The 15861-nt window shown below is 40.4% G+C and overlaps 1 non-coding gene across 1 annotated transcript; it reads left to right on the forward strand.

Annotated features, from left to right (window-relative positions):
- The first annotated feature begins 14022 nt into the window (after positions 1–14022).
- LOC148211361 (small nucleolar RNA R71) lies at positions 14023–14129 on the forward strand. Its single transcript, XR_015791094.1, has one exon. It is a non-coding gene; the product is annotated as a small nucleolar RNA R71 (small nucleolar RNA).
- The last annotated feature ends 1732 nt before the right edge of the window (positions 14130–15861 follow it).

Genomic DNA, 15861 nt, shown 5'->3' on the forward strand with positions numbered 1-15861 from the left:
GAAAGAAGGGTGCAACAACGAAGAGAAGAACGAGTCTTACAGGAAGATGAAGGTATGTTTGACTTCGATGTACAAAAAGAACAAGTTGGGAGTAGAGGAAAGAATAACTTTGCCAACATTATGCAACCGAGGAGATGGGAAAGAGTAAATGAAAAGAGAGATGGTGGAGCTAAACTCAAAATTCCACCATTTAGTGGAACGGCGGACCCCGATGCTTACTTGCGATGGGAAAGGAAGATAGAACGTGTATTTCATTGCTCTACATATAGTGAAAATAAGAAGATGAGACTTGTCATTGCCGAATTCATTAACCATGCTAATGAATGGTATCAACATCTCAAATCCGAGAAAAGAAGCAAAGATGAGGATCAAATAGAAACTTGGGAAAAACTCAAAGAAGCCATGAGAATGAGGTATGCTCCCAAACATTATAAAAATGATTTGAAAACTAAACTGCAAGCTTTGAGGCAGGGAACAAAAAGTGTTGATGAGTATTATCAAGAGATGGTGATTTTAATGGAAAAAGCACACATTCGAGAAGAAGAGGAAGAAACCATGTCTAGATTCCTTGGAGGTTTGAATCTGGAAATTGTTCATCATATTGATAGAAATCCACCACCTTACTTGGAAGATATGTATCACCATGCTATCAAAATTGAAGATCAATTGAGGAAAGAAGAGGAGCATTCCAAATGGAATGAATTCATGCAACCAAAAGGGAAGTTTGGTGCTGTCAAAAGAGTGAAGGCCAAGAGCTCCAATGCCAAAAACAATGAAGTTCCGAAGGAGGTAAGGGAGAAGACTAATTCTCTTACATGTTGGAAGTGCAAAGGGTTTGGACACATGAGCAAAGAATGTGTCAATAAAGAAGTCATGGTGATAAGAAATGGTGTTGTTGATTCAAATGATGCTTGTGAGAAATATGATGCAAAATTTGAGGAAGATTCTAAAGCACATGTTGATGAATTTATTGAACAAGATCGCAAAGATTCTGATTTTGATAAAAGTGAGTTCAAAGAAAAGAGAGAAAGAGAAGAGTTAAGAGAAAGGAATTCAAAGGAGAAAAAAAAGGAAAATAGCAAGATCCAATCCATTTGTCAATATAAGTCAAATCTTATAGCATTGTTGCATAAGGACCCTTACTATCAAGCTCACATATTTTATCCTAGTCTTTCTACTTTTCTAAGATTTTTGCAGGAAGTTCCAACGTTTCAATTCAAGCATGATCGAATACAAGAAACAAAGGAAGCTATAAAGGAGCCAAGAAGAGTTATCCTATCATCTTCTCATGATCTTGAGATTGTCTTACAAGGTAAGTATAAAATATATCTTGATTTTAAAGATACTAACTTGTTTCCTTATTGTGTAGGTAACCATGGACATAAGAAACCTAAGGTGAAAGGCATTGTGGAAAACTACTTATCCAAGAATTTGTATAAAGAATTCCATGGTCGAGAAAGCAGAATGTTATGTTGGAGAATGCAAATGCAAAGTACCAAGTGGAGGAAAAATAAATCCGAGCACAATTTCAACAAACCAATTGATTGGGTTTGGAAGCACTTTTGGAAGGAACGAAGAATTTGTCCAAGTCCAAACATAAGAAGACTAAGAAGGATGATATTACATGAAGACTTCAAGATTGCACTTCAAGGAAGTCAAAAAGTGGTGTTAACTTAAAGAAGGCAAACAAGAAAGGGCCATAGAAATTTTCAAGAAGAAAGAAGTGACATGTCCAACGAAGAAAATCATAAATCTTCAAGCTCCAATATACAACTCACAAGGTAAGGAACAAGTTGTTAAGGCTTATCATTGGACTAACTTGATTCGTTTTGATGAAGGAAATGAAAACCTTGATTTGAGGACAAATCCTTTTAAAGAAAGGGGGGATGATACGAATCCATTTGTGACCAATTACATATATCAAAGGAGCAATTATTACAAGAAAGGCAAGGAAGATTCAAGAGGCTTTCACATTGCACCTTCAAAAGCTTGTTAATGCACAAGAACCAACAAAGAGTTTTGAGCCCGAATTTATTCATAATGTTACTTCAATGAGTCAAGAAGAGAATGGAGCAAAGATGGCAAGGGAAAAGTTGTCTATTTTGAGAGATGGCACGGAGGACAAAAAAGTGTGCAGATTCGTGAACAGGTGCCTTTGCAGATTGCACCTCTTTGGAGTTTGTGAAGTCAAAAGTTGTCAAACCATATCCAAATGTGAAGCGCCTCCTACAGCACATAGATAAGACCATTTGAAGCATGACTACGTTTTCTGATCCGCATTTAAGTGTCTAGAATGATGTGCAATCAAGTTTTAATTTGCATGTCTTATTTTCTACAATTTGCATTAAGTAGTATTTTGAAAAACGTTTGGTGTTCTTATGTTGAACGACCATTTGGCCTATTTAAAGGCTTGTAATGCTCTTGTTATGGATAACTTAAGATTAAAACATATTGAAATTCAAGAACTTTTGTTCCTTAACACTTTTGGTGTTGCTTCTTTCAAATCTTGCTTTAGGTTTGATGTTAAACCGATTCATTGGATTAGTCTCGATCAAGCTAATTCTGGAGTGAGTCGTCTTAGGATCTAGGAGTGACCATCGTAGATTCTAAGTCCGATCTAAGAGTGATTCATCTTCTAACCTTACTCTTGGTTGGAATCATTCGGTAAGTTAGTCGTTTTTGCGAATGTTTGCAAGGATCCTAGAAGGACCTCTAGCTTTGTAAACCCGAGCAACCTTGGCGCTTATCACACAAGTCTTTTCCCCACTCTTATTTTCTCTCAACACGACTCTTTTTTACTCTTTTGCAACTTTTGTCTCTTTTTTTTTCACTTATTCTTTTCAACACTTTCTTTTTTTATAGCATTTGTTTTTCCAACTGACTCTTTTTCAGAAGAAAATAGCATGAGTTTTCAAATATAAATAACACTTTATCTTTCTGAAACAACAACGACTGTCCCCCCCAAACTTAAGAGAAACAGTGTCCTCACTGGGAAAAGACTTTTGCATCGGATGAAAAAGACTTAACAGTAAAAAGGACAAGGACTTCGTAGATAGGGACAAAGAAAAAGTTTAAAGTTTATAAAGATCAAAAAGACATAAAAGAAAATGAGTTTATCACAGAAACGAAGGAAATAGCTCAAAGCTTAGGCAGGCATAGAACAGAAAACTCAACAATCTCTTATAATCATCATCGACATGAAATCACATGCACAGCACAGATGCTTCAAAGTAGGCATGTGAAAAGCTAAACTAAGGTTAAGTGAAGGCATACTTTAAGTGATCAGAAGATAAACGATACTATAACGCCCCGCGTTACTCAGGTTAGCTTGCCCCGAGTTCCGGAAAATTTTATAACAAAATGGATTTTTATTTATTGTTTTATTGATTTATTTAATTGTTATTTTTTAATTGATTCATCAGTGATCTTATTTAATTTAAGTGTGACATCTGGACTGGTGTGTATTGTTACAGTTTTAGTGGTGAGTTAGTAGCGTGTAGTTATTTATCAAGTTACGTATAGCACGGAATTCCATTATGCGACCCATGTTTTGGATCATTGGGCCAATTACGAAACTCTATTATTGGTTTGTTTTAACAAGGAAGGGTTGGGTAAGTGGGCCTTAAACATAGGGAAAAGAACCCAAGCCCAAAGGAGTTAAAATTTTGAAACAAGAAAAGGGAACCCTAGCCACTTGTTCTCCTTTTCCCTTTTCCTCTCTTGTTGAAGCCGACAGCCCCCTCCCTCAATTTCTTCTTCTTTTTCGGTTCAGCCACCTCCACCTTCCTCCTTCTTGTTCTCCGGCGAGACACCGAGCAGTCGCGCCTCCCTCGACCATACCTGCAGCAGCTTCACGGCGGTGCGGCGATTTCTGGCGGGGACCCACGAACGTCGGCGCAGCAGCGAACGACGGCGCGGCGCCTTCTGGCGGAGACCCACGAATAGCGGCGTTCCTTTGAACTCTAGCGGAGGCTTCGACGCGATTTCACGGCAGTTCCGGCAGTTCCATAGCAGCAGCGGCGCGTCTCCATCCTCGGGTGTTCCACAGCAGCTACGGCCAGCCCAGATCCACGATTTCGTGGCGGTGTGGTGTCTGGAGAAACAGCAGCAACGTCCTTACCTCACTCCGGTGGCCCACAGCAGCGACGTTCTTCGGTAGTTGCTGATTTGGTGCGTTGCCCCTGCTGCAACTCGTGGACAGCAGCGTTACAGTGGCATTCGGGCTTACCCACACCCGTTCGAAGCCCGATCTAGGCTACCCACACCTTGGCGAGCTGGATCTAGGTTACCCACACATATACGAAGTCGATTTTGGGGTAATGAGTCGTTTGAACCCTCTTAGATCTGAGTTTGAAGGTTGATTATTATGTGTAACTTGCTGTTTTTCTATTTTAGTGCCTAAGTGTGAGATCGACGCCAAATTTAAGAGCGCGGTTGTGTGTAAGTAGCACCAGGGGGCGAGTGCGTGCGTTTTTACCGTTAACGGAAAGTCCTTGATGCTGATTTTTTTTTTTTGGTTTTTCTTGCTAACATAATGTAAATAAGCATGTAAGGATTGTTGGTTTGAATTGGGAATTCTAGCGATCTTGTTGCCGTATTTCTATTATTGAACACTGTTAACGAAACCTGATTCCTATTCTTGTTGTTGTAGGTGATTAGTAGATTCTGAACTGTTGTAGTTAGAAGAAATTGGCTCATCACGTTGTGCTAATGGGATGTAGATGAAATGCTAGCTTGGTGATATCGATAATTTAATTCATATTGTCTGGTTGTGAGCTGTTGGATGAATTTTGTTTATTACATGGAAAAGCATGTTTGTAATGGTGCAGTGATTTAGAATGTGGGGGGGGGGGGGTTTATTTGTAGGTGGTCACGGAAGGGTTAGTGAAGTGGTGGAGGGTGAAGGGTAAAGGGACGGGTTGATGGACCGTTAACCCTGAGTGTTCTGACCTGGAAGATGCATATAAATCGCTTGGAGGTTCAAAGCCTTGAGTAGTGGCCTTGGGGATAAATGACAAGGCCAGACGTCAAATTTTCTGTAAACGTGTATTGGGGTCTTGGGGATAAATGTCAAGGACCAATACGCTGGGAAGTCATCGGTACCTTGGGGATAAACGGCAAGGACCGGTGCACAGTTCAGGCCTTGGGAATAAATGGCAAGGCCGAACGTCAAGTTTCTGAAGAGGAGTATTGAGGCCTTGGGGATAAATGTCAAGGGTCAATACGACTCGAGGAGTTAGTCTTGAGGGATTAAAGAAGAGTGGAGCCTGCGAAGTAGTGGTGTTTGGCCTTGGGAATAAATGGCAAGGTCGGACATCAAGTACCGGAGAAGCAGGAGGTATGGTGACTTGGGAATAAATGTCAAGCTATTAGTTCGCTATCTCTCTCTGCTTATTTGTTTGCCTTGCTCTTGTTTTGTTCTAAATGTCAAGTTAATTGTTCGCTATCTCTCGCTGCTTATTTGATTGCCTCGCTATTGTTTTGTTCTTTATGTTGTGACTGTGAGCATAATTTATTTTGTGCTAGTTAGGAAGTGCTACTTACGGAGTACCTTATGTACTCACCCCCTTTTTCTTTTTGTGCCTTTATATGTATCAGGTGTGAACGAGGTCGACCGCAGTGATGATGTGGAAAGGGCTTGACCGAGGAAGGATCACTAGCTTAGTTGTTGAGGATAGGGGGAAGGGTAGTTGGGTACGAATAGTCTGAAGATTTATGTTATTGCTGGGTGTGAACCGCAGAGGAAAATTTTGTATTCTTTATAACTACTTTAATTGTCATGGTTGTTGTTGGCAAACGCGTCATTGTTGTCATTGGAGTTTAGGTGCACGGTTGTTTTTACTTATTTAATAATTTTGCCACTGAGGTGATTTTGAGATGTTGTTGTTTTCTTTTAAATTGCCCACGGAGGGCGGAGTTCTGACAGTTGATGATATTTATATTTCTGATGGAATGTATGGAAGTCGAAGCTTTATTTCATCTAAATTATTTTCCAGGAGATTGCTTATCTCGTGTTTAGAGTTAAGGTTAGCCAGAAGAATTATTTTAGCGTTGCCTAGGATGTTATATGAATTCTTGGGGCCTTACAGATACTAATTTAGACATGCTTCAACTGAGCTCGAAACATAATCAATAAAAAAAACATGCGTAGTAATGCTAGAATATGCAAACTACGTCATTAACCAAAAGAGTAATACACAAAAAATAGCAAAGAAGGAACCTCCCCTTCATGAAGTCGGAGGTTGTGGACTAGGATCAGTGTTGGTATTGGAAGATGGATGACCAAGGATAGCAGCTAGCGCTGGAGGCCATGAAGGTAAAACCGCAAAATCCAATGAAGCCCTCAAGTTGTAGATATGTTGCACGACTTCTCGAACCTGATATCGCAGCTGTTGGTTCTCCTCTCGGAGACGACGGATCTTCGATGTAGGAGACATCCCAGTACCTTCCCTTCTTTGTAGCGCATGGGCGATAATACGCCGAATATTCTTCTCTTCCACAATTGGGGCATCTCTCTTAACTTGATCCTCAGGGAGCTGTACACCTTGTCGCAAGCATAAAGAAGTGACCAAACGTGGGTGATAAAGCTTACCACGTGTCCGGTGGGCACACTCATGGATACTGGTATTGATCAATTCTCCATAATTCACATCTATGCCCTTTAGCATGGCATAAACCAGCAGTGCCCTATCTTGAGTGACATGCTCATCATGCTCCGTTGGCAGAATTCTGTTTTTGACTATGTATAACCATCATGCAGCAGCTAGGGAAACATCCTCGGGTTTTAGACGTACCTTGCCATGAGTAGTCAAATCCCAAGTGGCAGAGGGCTGCCCAACACATTCTAGAGCCTCATCAAGTTGTGCTAGAGTCGGAGTCACTAACATCTTATTGCCCACAGCATCTCTGATATTCTCAATGTTGAAGGTGTAGTTGATATGAGTGGCATCAAACCGTATTTCCTTCCCGCGCACTATGGCTATATGTGACTGGGGATGGACAGCAGCATAGAACTCTCTGACTAAGTCCAAAGCCTCACATTGTATGGGCTGAATGAGTGGTCTCCACTCTTTGTCTCTAGCTGTCTCCCTCCAATCATCAGGCACATCTCCTAGATTGAGGTCGAAACCCAATTCTGTCATAATCTTACAGGATTTCATTAATGAAGTTCGAGTGGCTAAATTTGCCGCGTTCCATTTCGTCTCGACTTCCTCTCTCTCAGACAAGTCCAGTTCGATTGTATCAACTGGCCCAGGTGCCACTACCTTCTTCTTAGCTTCAGCTGCTTTAGCTTTCGCAGCTCTCGTTTTAGGTTCATTCATGGGCACTGTCGGCTTCTTAGCCTGAACTGCACGACGTTTTGAACTCTTTTTCTCCCGCCTCTTGTATTGGAACATTTCTCTTATCGTCTGCGTGTCCTCAGGATCTTCTTCGCTGGTAGGTTCTTGAGTACTATTCTCCCCAACCATGGATCTACCTGTATCACACCCAAGCGGGTTAACTGCATTAGAAGGAATAGTGTGAGCATCCCTTACCCCTGGTAGAGTGGCCATCAGTGTGACATACTCATCCGTTGTCAACGGAGTAGATCCAGTTGCCCCAGTAGGCAACTTTCGGTGACTACAAAATGCTCCTTTTGTAGGTATATCCAATAGGGAAGGTTCCTGAGTATCTGTTCTCACCACTTCGTTGTCGGTATCCTCTGTTTCTGGCATATTGGAACAATTGCCTCGGGAAACCAGTAGAAAATCATCATTACCATCTCCCGGTGTAATAATCAATAGAGATGAATAAAACTGCTCCTCATCCCTGTTCTCCATAGACGAATCCTTAGGCGTCAGACGCCTACTACTCCCATCTTCCTCAATTTGTGGGTTTGTCATCACCTCCTTGCCCTTCCTCTTTTGCCCTATCAACACCCCGGGCTCTAGCCTCTGGCTATGGCTCTTCTCTTGCTCTCCTCCATGCTCAACTCCTGCATCCATTGGCATATTGGTTGGGGTTTGCATCCTAGGAGGCTCTAAGGGTTTTAGGTGTCCCATGTTGAAGGTACTCAATATGTTAGGGTCAATTGTAGTGCTTGAGGTCCTCTTTCTAGGAAGGGAAGTTGAGGTGGTGGGGAAACTCTAGGTGAAATCATCCCATAATTATGTGGAGGTACCCAATGACCCATTCCATAATAAGGTGGAAGGCTAGGAAATAGAGTAGATGGGTTTGGCATTCCATAAGGATGAACACTAGCTGGAATTTGCATTTGAGACAAGGGAAAATGATAGGAAGGAACCGGGTTAAACATAAACGGTGGGTACATACCCGGATTGATCATTGGAGGAGGTTGTTGAGGATTTTCAGCCCTAAACTCACTGTTTTGAGGTATATGAAGGGTAGGTAGTTGCTGAAAATTAACATAACCATGTGGGCTCATTATAGGATGTTGTGTAGGAGCTTGGGATGGAGGACATTCAAATGTTTGAAGCGGGTTTCCTCCCCTAACAGCAGCTAGCCTAGAATCTGGAACCATGTGGTGTTGGAAGTTCTCCGATGGTGGAAAGGGAATGCTTGTGGCATTTGGAGCTTGAGTAGAAGAGGTAGGAAGTGAAGTATGTTGAGAAGAAGAAGTCATAGATGTAAGCAAATGCTGGAAATTTCTTCTTCTTTTTGGTGGTGGCTGAAAATCGAAAACAAGGGTGATGAAGGGAGTGGGTTTTGCCGAAAAAACAACGGGAAGAAGAAAGTTGTGTGGGTTTTGGTGGAGTTGTAAAGCTCTAGGCAATGGGTCTATTTAAAGCTTTCCCCAAACTAAATCTTAAATGGAAAGGGATTGAGATTGAAGTTCAACTAGGTTTCCTAAACCTAAAAGGAAAAAATAAGATTGAATTCCAAATAAGATTATGGAAACAAGAATTGAAGTATTTTTTTAGTTTAAGGAGAGATTTGAAACTTAAATCACAAAGGATTAATATTTGACCCGAAATAAAACCCATAAAAATCGAAAAATGAAACCAAAATCACGAAGGAAAACGAAATTCGAACTGCTGGAAAAACAGGGCAGGCGCCAGGCGCCTGCGTGATTTATTTTTCGCAAAGGGCAGGCGCCAGGCGCCTGCGTAAAATTTTTTCAACGTTTGTTTTTTTTTTCTTTCCTTTTGTTTTTCAATGTTTTCAAAAACATTCTCTTAATAAGGAAAAAAAAATTAAACAAAAAGAATGTAAGATACAAAAACTTTCTTCCTTTACTTTTGTTCTTTCAAAACAGATAAGAAGGAAAAACATTTTTCGCAAACATTTATTGACCTGAAAGTTAAATAGAGGTTTTTCCTCTATCCACTGGTTCTCCAAAATACGGCTTAAGTCTCTGCCATTTACTTTAAAAACACTTCCCTTAGAGTCAACTAGATCCACTGCCCCATATGGGTAGACTTTAAAAATTGGAAAGGGACCAGACCATCTAGACTTAAGTTTCCCACGAAAAAGTTTCAACCTAGAATTGAATAACAGAACCAGATCACCTTCTTGAAGATTGTTCGGCCGAAGACGCCTATCATGCCACTGTTTAGTTTTTTCCTTAAACAACTTAGCATTCTCATAAGAAAATTGTCTGTGTTCTTCTAATTCCAAAAATTGTAACTTCCTCGCTTCACCTGCAGCCGAAAAATCAAAATTTAATTTCTTAGTAGCCCAAAATGCTTTATATTCTAGCTCAAGAGGCAAATCACATGCTTTTCCAAAAACTAGCCTATAGAGAGACATGCCGAGGGGAGTCTTAAATGCTGTCCTATATGCCCAAAGTGAATCATCAAGCTTCAAAGACCAATCCCTACGGTTAAGATTTACAGTTTTTTCTAAAATGTTTTTTATCTCCCTATTAGATATTTCGGCTAACCCATTCGACTGAGGATGATATGCTGTTGCAACCCTATGACGCACATTGTATTTAGTCAGCAACTTTTGCATAGACCTATTCACAAAATGAGCCTCCCATCGCTTATCAGACAACGCGGGGTTCCATAACGCGTAAAAATGTGCTTTTGCAGAAAACGAATGACAACTTTAGAATCATTGGTAGCAGTTGCAATGGCTTCTATCCATTTCGAAACATAATCTACTGCTAACAATATATAAAGCTTACCATTAGAAGATGAGAATGGACCCATAAAATCTACACCCCACACATCAAATATTTCAATCTCCAGGATCGGAGTTTGAGGCATTTCCTGGCGTTTAGATATATTACCTGTCCGTTGGCATTTATCACAAACCTGGGCAAACTTGTGTGCATCTTTGAACAGAGTGGGCCAAAAGAACCCACTTTGCAAAACTTTCGCTGCGGTTTTGTGTCGTGCAAAATGTCCTCCATATGGAGACATATGACAAGCGTCTAATATCGCCTCGTGCTCTTCTTCTGCTACACACCTGCGTAAGATATTGTCAGGTCCTAGCTTATATAAAAAAGGTTCATCCCAACGATAAAATCGAACTTCATTTAGAAATTTCTTTACCTGTTGCTTGTTGAACTCATAAGGAACTATTCGACTTACCAAATAATTTGCTATATCGGCATACCACGGAACTGAATCAACTCGCAAGAGTTGCTCGTCAATAAACTGTTCACGTATAACAGTTCCATCATCACAGAGTGGGGATTCCAATCTAGACAGGTGAGCAGCAACTTGGTTTTCAGTACCCTTCCTGTCCCTAACTTCAATATCAAACTCTTGAAGTAAAAAAATCCACCGTATCAAACGTGGTTTCGCATCTTTTTTAGCAAAAAAATATTTTAAAGCAGAATGGTCAGTAAAAACAATGACTTTTGTGCCTATTAAGTAAGACCTAAACTTATCAAAGGCGAACACAACTGCTAACAGTTCCTTTTCAGTAGTAGTGTCATTAAGTTGTGCACCGGTCAGAGTCTTACTAGCATAATACACAGGATGCAAGATCTTGTTTTTACGTTGTCCTAACATAGCTTCTATTGCATAATCATTGGCATCACACATGAGCTCGAAAGGTAAATCCCAATTAGGTTCAATAATTATAGGGGCTGAACTTAAAGCAACTTTCAACATTTCAAATGATTTTAAACAGTCATCATCAAAAACAAATGGTCTATCATGTTCTAACAATTGACACAAAGGTTTAGAAATTTTAGCAAAGTCTTTTATAAAGCAGCGGTAAAATCCCCCATGCCCTAAAAAACTTCTAATCCCTTTAACATTTGTGGGAGGAGGTAGCTTTGAAATGATGTCTATCTTAGCGTGGTCTACCTCTATTCCTTGCTTTGAAATCTTGTGACCCAAAACAATACCCTCGTGTACCATGAAATGACACTTCTCCCAATTTAGGACTAGGTTTGTTTGTTCACATCTCTCCAATACTCTCTCCAAATTAACTAAACATGCGTCAAAAGAATTTCCAAAAACAGAAAAGTCATCCATAAAAACTTCTAGATTATTTTCTACCATGTCAGAGAAGATGGCCATCATACACCTCTGAAAAGTCGTGGGTGCATTGCATAGTCTAAAGGGCATTCGCCTGAAAGCGAACGTACCATACGGACACGTAAATGTTGTCTTCTCCTGGTCTTCTGGAGCAATAGTAATTTGATTATAACCCGAATATCCATCTAAAAAACAATAAAAATCCTTACCTGTCAGACAGTCGAGCATCTGGTCAATAAACGGCAGAGGAAAATGGTCTTTCTTCGTTAGCTTGTTGAGTTTGCGATAGTCAATGCAAACTCTCCACCCACTCACAGTTCGGGTTGAGATGAGCTCATTCTCCTCGTTGGCCACCACGGTTATACCCCCTTTCTTTGGTACACACTGTACTGGGCTTACCCAGCTGCTGTCGGATATTGGGTATATAACACCGGCGTCGAGCCATTTAAGAATTTCTTTCCTTACAACCTCTTTCATCTTCGGGTTCAACCGCCTTTGACTCTCAATACAGTTCATAGCATCTTCTTCCAATAGAATTTCGTGTCCATCCAATGGCCTTTTTGTGCTTCTCCAAAATCTGCAATAAAGAATATTCATTACTAGGTGATAAATTGGAAGCTATAATAACTGGTAAAGTGTCGTTATCCCCTAGATACACCTATTTCAAATGCGACGGCAATGGCTTCTGCTCCAACGTGGGTGGTTCCACGATGGACGGAAGTAATGACTTGCATTCTTCTTTTTGTATTTTTTCAACAGGATTAGTCACATCTTCCGGTCCTTCTGCTATCTTATCAAGCTCTTCTTCAATCTTTGTAACTAACAAGTCATAAAACTCATCAAACATAACAGGATTCAAGTTAGTTATAGCAGAGCACTCTTCAAAGTCTCCTGGTAATTTCATGGCGTCTAGAACGTTAAATTTAACTTCTTCATTATTTACCCTCATTGTAATTTCTCCCTTCCTCACATTAAAAACTGTATCCCCAGTGGCTAGAAATGGTCTTCCCAAAATAATGGGAACGCCTATGTCTGCCTCACAATCTAGAATGATAAAGTCCGTAGGGAAAATGAATTTGTCCACCTGGACTAAAACATCTTCTATCTTTCCCTCAGGTCTTATGATAGATCTATCTGCTAGTTTGAGGGTAACCGTAGTAGGTCTAGCTTCTCCTATGCCTAAAGATTTGAAAACTGATAATGGCATAAGATTAATGCTAGCGCCTAGATCACATAATGCCCTGCCTAAGTTTTTTCCTCCTATGGAACATGGAATGGTAAAACTGCCAGGATCGTTACACTTCATGGGTAGCGGGCTGCCTACAGCTTCACTACTACATTTTGTCCTGGCTACCAGTTCATGCTCTTCTATCTTTTTCTTCCAAGAAACTATATCTTTAAAAAACGTAGCATAATTTGGCATATGTTCTAGAGCATCCACTAATGGTATATTTATATGCAATTGTTTTAAAATATCTAAAAATTTTCTAACCTGGGAATCATTATTTTTCTTAACTAATCTTTGTGGCAACAGGGGAGTAGGGGTAAAAGAAGGTTGTTCCTGTGGAGAAACACTCGGGGTGTCCTCATTACCTTTTCTAATATTTTCTTTTTCTGATGTTGTTGATTTTCTGGTATCTTTATAGTTGGTTCAGTGGACGGAATCTGTACATCTGTTGTTGGCATTGTTGGTCCATCATATGCCAGTCCACTCCTAAGGGTGACAACTTTGCATTGTTCTTTCCCTTCTCGTCTTGGTAATTCAGTATGGCCTGGAAAAGAACCTTGTGGTCTATTCTTCAATTCATTGGCGAGCTGTCCCAATTGGGTCTCGAAATTCCTCATTGATGCCATTTGGGATTGTATCACTGCGTCGGTTCGGGCCATGTACTCCTTCATCATATTCTCAAGATTTGAGTTGTTATTTTGAACTAGTGGAGTCTGTGTTCTCTGATTGTACTGCTGTTGCGGTGGCGGGATGAATTGCTGTGTAGGTGGAACATAGGGCTGCTTGTTCTGCTGGCTCTGCCCTTGATTAAAACCGCTCGAACCTCCTTGACCTCGCCATGAGAAATTAGGGTGGTGCCTCCAACCTGGGTTGTAGGTGTTCGAATATGGGTTAAAGTTCCTATTGTTCCCATGTCCTACATAAAAAACGGAAGCAGGGTTATGTGAACAATTATCATAAATATGGTTTTCACTGCAAAATGAACAAATGAGATCGTTGACTTGGCAAACAGGGGCAGAAGTGCAATAATCCGACTGCACAGGTTTTATCGGCGTGGCTAATGGATTTTTTATTCCCAATGCCATCTCTTTTAGCCTCTGGTTCATTGTAACCATCTCTTTTTGCATCGAGGTCGCAATGTCCAGAGCCAAAACTCCAGCTGGATCTTGCTTCTTTGGTGCTGCCCTAGATCTTTGCGAACACCATAGTTCGTTGTGTGAAGCTAAGTCATTTAGGATGTCGACTATCTTGTTGAATGTCTTCTTTGTAAAGGCTCCGTTGGCAGCATTGTTTAGCATCATCTTAGTAGGATGATCTAAACCTCTAAAGAAATGTTCTATCTGGATGCATGCCGGCAAGCCATGGTTCGGACATTTCCTGATTAGTTCTTTAAATCTTTCCCACGCCTCGTGAACAGGTTCACGATCTTACTGTCTAAAGGAGATGATCTCCTCTCTGATATCAGCGTGGCGAGTAGGTGGGAAGAATTTTGTTAAGAACTTATCCACTAACGACCCTCATGTGGTGATGGATCCCAGTGGAAATGCATTGAGCCATGCTTTAGCTTGGTCCTTCAAAGAAAATGGAAAAAGTGTTAGTCTAAGAGCATCGTCTGTTATACCAGGTAATCGAAATGCATTTGCAATTTGAATGAATGATTTCAGATGATCATGTGGATCCTCATGTTCCTGCCCTCCAAAATGTGCAATTGTCTGCAACATTTGGAACATCATTGGTTTAAGCTCAAAGTTTGCGTGGGCTGGAATAGGGTTGACTATCCCTGAATCAAAGTTCTGAAAAGCCGTGGCGGCATATTCTCCCATTGCCACGTCTCTATTGTCCGCCATCTGGATATGGTTGAATTCATCATTTCTAGCATGATCCCTCATATTACCGTTAACAGCAGGTGGATCAGCCGGATCACGACGTGGAATATCTGCCATTGATGTGCTCGTACTCTCTACCTCTCTTTCAGGACTGATTTCACCTTCTCTCTCTTTTTGCTTTTCTAGTTGTTTTCGAAGTCTTTGCTCCTTTCGAGTTTTTCGAAGGGTCCGCTCAATCTCAGGGTCAAGGGGTAGAAGAAAAGATCTTGTGCTCATGCACTTTAAATTACCCTTGTGAGATAAACGACCAAAAATATAGAACAAAAACGGTGGATGGAAATTACACCCAACAACAATTCACAAAAATAAAAACTAAAACAATTTGAAAATAATTTTAAAACTAAAGTCCCCGGCAACGGCGCCAAAAACTTGACTGGCGTTATGCTGAACGCACGCACTAAGCGTGGTAACAATTCTATAGATGCAAGCGCACACCTGTCAGAGTAATATAAAATGGATGGAGTATCCAAGTATCGATCCTCAAGGACTTCTAAATAATTTCCAAATTCTAAAGTTTTAATGAATAGTGATTGTTGAAATGAGTGATTTTTGTAAAATGGGAAGTGGTCACAAATAATGGTTTTGGATTTGGGATTTGGTCTTATAATGGTAAAACCTAGCCCGAATTACTTCAAGTTAGCCAACAAAGAATCAAGGATATGCTAAGGACGATATGCATTTTACTTTAGGAACCAACAACTACGCTTTTCACTTGACTTATGTCTAAGCAAGTTCAAAGTCCTAAGACATTCCCTAATATGTCTATTATGAGAGATATCTTAGTTTTAGGATGGAAATAGTCGCAACCTCGGGCTAAGGTCCTATGTCTAGGCTACTTAAGCGGAACCCTTATGTCTAAGGCGCTCCTCTCCTCGGTTTAACCACTCAACAATGCAAATAAGCAACCTTTTCAGTATTGACATGTTAAGACTTACAGTGGCCTTCTCTAAATCCTAACTTTTTGGGAAAACATGTTGAGCAATGAATGGAAAGCAAAAACACTACTTCTTAGCAACCCTTATTAGAAATAAAAGGCTAACTATCCATAATCGGGCTAGAGACGGGAATTTAGAAAGACATATTGAAGAAAATACAGCAAGTAAAATAGTTGAAATTGGAATGCATGTGTGAACAACAAAAGTTAACTAACGGAGAGTTTTTATCGGGATTGAGAGCTTCCCCCTTCTCTTTCAAGCAAGGGGGAGTGTCACGTGCTCTTTCCTCCAAAAAACACAACTCTCTTAACTAAAAATAATGTAAAGGCAAAGGGGAGATAAGCAAAGTGCTGGATTTTTATAAATTTGAATAA

The sequence above is a fragment of the Momordica charantia genome (genome assembly GCF_013281855.1).
Source record: "Momordica charantia cultivar OHB3-1 chromosome 5 unlocalized genomic scaffold, Mcharantia_2.0 BLBB01000005.1, whole genome shotgun sequence".
NCBI classification, from domain to species: domain Eukaryota; kingdom Viridiplantae; phylum Streptophyta; class Magnoliopsida; order Cucurbitales; family Cucurbitaceae; genus Momordica; species Momordica charantia.